Raw genomic sequence first — 4,376 nt, forward strand, 5'->3', positions numbered from 1 at the left:
AAATCCCACTTTAAAAAAGTAGCTGGAAACTACAAATTTAATTATGAAGAATTTACAACATTATTAATTCGCATTGAAGCCGTTCTCAATTCACGGCCACTAACGGCACTCTCGCAAGATCCCTCAGATCTCACAGCCCTAACTCCAGGGCACTTTCTAAAAGGAGCACCCATTCTGGCCATACCTGAGCCAGGCGTGGAGTCGCTGTCCTTGCATAATAGATGGGAAAGAATTAAAATTCTCCATCATGATTTCAGCCGCCGATGGAAGGAGGAGTATATAAAGGACCTTCATAAAAGGTATCGCTGGAAAACTCCCGAAAAAGCGCCAAAGCTTGGAGATTTTGTCCTAATCCATGACGATTGTCTCCCCCCTACAGAATGGCGGCTTGGTTGCATAGAGAAGCTACATCATGGTCCCGACGGTCATATACGAGTAGTTGACCTCCGTACTCGAACCGGAACGCTAACCAGGCCGCTCGTTAAACTATGCTTCCTACCAATCGCAGATAACAGCGAAAACGCAAGTAATAAAAGATCCGTACAATAATATTATATATACACGCAGAAAACAAAATATCCGTTTAATAACCTAAAACCGAAATAAACCGCAAATATGATAAATCACCACAATATATACTAATACAATAATGGGTGGACTAATACGACCCCCACTAACCAAATAAAGTTGGTTAAGTTTAAAGGGATCCATTATCTATATCACTGAATCGTAACTAAACTCGCCTTTTCTCCATACAGGTAGTTATGGACGCTGAAATGTCAATTACCCATACGCCAACCATACGTTCGGCTGTCACTGTGCCGCGCCCTGGGGCTACCCCCGTAGCAGCGCCACGAACAACACCAGCAACAACTGTACCGACAGCTCCACGACGTGCCATGCGCCCAACGCCTACTGTAGTTTCGGAGCCGCCTCGCCTCCGCTGCCCGCTCTGTTGCCGTTCACACCGGCTGCAGCACTGTCCCATTTTTAAGGGTATGACACCCAATCAACGTCAGCAGGTGGCCCAGGCACATGGGCACTGTTTGAATTGTTTGGCCCAGACGCATGACACGCAGGAATGCGTGTCTGATATCGTGTGCCAATACTGCGACAGGCCGCATCATACCTTGCTGCATCGAAACCCAAGGCGCCCTGTCGCACGGCCCTCAGTACCCCGCCGCCATGATGCAGGCCGTCGTCCACAGCCAAGCCATGCAGCACGACCCCGTCGAAGACAAGCACTCGCCGCACCCCGTACTTGGCGTCAGCTCCATAGCACCTCAACACCACACCAACCCTTAAGGCCGCAGACTCGCCGCAGGACAGGCCTCAGCAACGTCGTGGCAACGCTGCAACAACTCCAGCGACTGCTAGGCTGAACATTCGCCTAGGGGGGCCGGGATGGCTAAATGAGCTCAGCCTTCCGCCCTAATGCAGTCAACCACACCGCACAACACACCACTCACACGACAACACAACACACCACTTACAGGACAACACTGGCACACCACACCTGGAAACACCCACACACCACGCACCAAAGCAACCTTACTGGAAGCAGCAGCATACACCCACACACAATAACTCTACACACCAACATTAACAAAAGGAGGGAGGGCGATCGCGCCGACCCTCTTTTCCATCGAAAGCGCTAAACCGAGAAGTCGCAGTTGAAGTTCCGCCTTTTTTCCACGGTCGTAGATCCCGATTATCTTTTAACAACTTATAAAGTGAAATTGTAATTTTTTGATTTTGATTATTATAAATATTAATATCTTTATAAATACATGATATTGTAAATTGCGTAAAACGTTTGCGATAGAAATAAATTGTGTAATAATTTTCTAAACTTTTACAAATACGTGAGCGTTTAGTGGAACGAAAAGGTGAGGAAAAGTTACAAAAGTGAATATGTTAATTAATAAGTTAAAAATTCTTTCATTTGCTGCCACGTTGGGCATTTTCTCCGAGATGAGAGCGATTGCTCCCACAAAAGTAACGATTTTTCTGGTAATGCCGCAGTGCATATATTTACCAGAATAGGGTCCCAGCTGTCTGTGGGAATATTTTGTGTCGATAAAACCGACAAACAATTAGAAACAGTGGATTGTAATCTAATAAATTCATCACTTGTTTCTTTCTGAATTTTAGGCAAGTTCATTAGTATCGTTACTTGCTTATCGACCAATATTCTTTCATTTTCGTATCTCGATTTTAGAGCTACCCAAGCCAGATTGAAATTATCGTCATTTAGTGCGAACTGTTTGACTATGACGCCTGCTTGACCTTTTGTTTTGTATCGGAGGTGATACAATTTTTGCGCATTTGTTAATTTTGGGTGGTTTATGTAAACGGCTGTAAACATGTCCCGGAAGGACGGCCATTGTTCGTAACCACCATGAAAGATTTCTGTATCACATGTGGGCACCTTGAGATGGATGCCTGAACTTGCTTCATGACTTTGGATTTGTGGCAGCTTGGCTGTGGAGTAGGTGCAATTGCTTTGATTAATTTTAGTTGATCAGAAATCATTGCTTTTGTTTCTTCGAACTGGTCTAAGCAGTTTTCGTATTTTGCGTAAGCCGAAGATTTGAAATTTTCTGGTAGATCTGAGTCGTCAGATTCTACAATTGCATCATATGCAGCTTGGAGACGTGACCAAAAATTGTCAAGATTGTCTTTTTTGATTTCTAATACCGATTCAGAATTGTCCTGAATCGGCGAAGATGAAAATCGAGTGCAGTATCGTATTAGACTGTCACTCTCAGAGATAAATTTGGTGTATGAAATATCTTTCACCCGTTTTTGTTTTGTAGCACCTTGCTTTGAGCGTGTAGCTTCTGCAGGTGTACATGGACTCTTTTCTTCAGAAATCATTTTTGGAACTTTTAGCAACTGAGTTGTTTTAGAATCTTTCGAGTCTGAGCTCATTTAAGAGATGTACCGAAATAAAATAAAATATTTTCAATATAAGAAATATATGTATATTTGAAACCTCTTTTAAGAAAATAAGGGTGTTTTTGTAACAAATTAATATCGTTTTTAAACTCGTTTGAGTACCTAACTCTTTTATGATAGTAAGAGTTTTTATTTAATTAAATGAATATATTACGCGTATTTCGGGTTTTATCGTTTTTTTATTTTTATATTATTTAATTAATTAATATTAAACGCAAATGTTTTTATTTTTACTTTGATTTGTATGTATTATGTGTCCGTAATTCCTATAGGGTATACCTATAAGCGGATCAGCTGATACATATGTACTTGTCGTTATGCGAAATTGAGAGCTCGTCTTAGAGATCAATGCACTTTGTACAAATGTATGTATGTAATCTATTATGTTTTAATATGCTTTGCGCAATCCTGCTTGTTTTTGTTGGTCAAAGAACAAGGGGTATTGCGAGTATGTGCCAATGTGGACTTAGAATATTATATGTATATATGCAATCCTACTTGTTTTTGTTTAACAAAAAACAAGGGGTATTGCGGAATATTTGCCAATGTGGACTTTGAAGCGAAGTACTTATGTATTTTTGTATACCTGTGCGTGTATATATACGCAGTGCGAAAAGACCGCGAAAAGGAAAGAATATACCGCAGGTATTCTTGTAAAATGTATGTATATACGTATGGATTTCACGTAATATATTTTTGCGGAATATATGTACGCAGTGCGAAAAGACCGCGAAAAGTAGAATAATTTACCGTAGTTGTTCGAGTAGAATTTATATATATATGTATGTATATAAATTTTTAGTGATATATGTATGTATATATTTATATATGTTAAATATAATATGTATATGTTTGTTAAAATTTATTTTGTACGTTTTGGCATTTGTTTGTGTTTTTTTTCTTTTGATTTGCCTTTGCTTATTTTACGCAATCCTGCTTATACTTGATTAAGTATAAGGGGTATTGCTGGAAATTGGTGCAAGTAAATACTTGAATTATTTAGTTTTAGAAATGTTTTTGTGTATTTGAACACAACGGTAAGCATTTAGGTAATCAAGAGTTCGTTGGATATATATTTTTTACCAAACTGTTTTATATCTTAGCGGTATTTTGGTTTTTACCGGAAAAGAAACCGAAATATAAAAACAGTTTGGTAACCGCTTTTTTATACTCTCGCAACCTGTTGCTACAGAGTATAATAGTTTTGTTCACCTTACGGTTGTTTGTATCACCTAAAACTAATCGAGTTAGATATAGGGTTATATATATATAAATAATCAGGATGAAGAGACGAGTTGAAATCCGGGTGACTGTCTGTCCGTCCGTCCGTCTGTCCGTCCGTCCGTGCAAGCTCTAACTTGAGTAAAAATTGAGATATCTTTATGAAACTTGGTAGACATGTTTCATGGTACCGT

The 4,376-nt window shown here is 39.7% G+C and overlaps 1 pseudogene; it reads left to right on the forward strand.

Moving 5' to 3' along the window:
• The first annotated feature begins 755 nt into the window (after positions 1 to 755).
• LOC138856376 (uncharacterized) lies at positions 756 to 1,718 on the forward strand (annotated as a pseudogene).
• The last annotated feature ends 2,658 nt before the right edge of the window (positions 1,719 to 4,376 follow it).

This window comes from Bactrocera oleae, chromosome 3, assembly GCF_042242935.1.
Source record: "Bactrocera oleae isolate idBacOlea1 chromosome 3, idBacOlea1, whole genome shotgun sequence".
NCBI classification, from domain to species: Eukaryota; Metazoa; Arthropoda; class Insecta; order Diptera; family Tephritidae; genus Bactrocera; species Bactrocera oleae.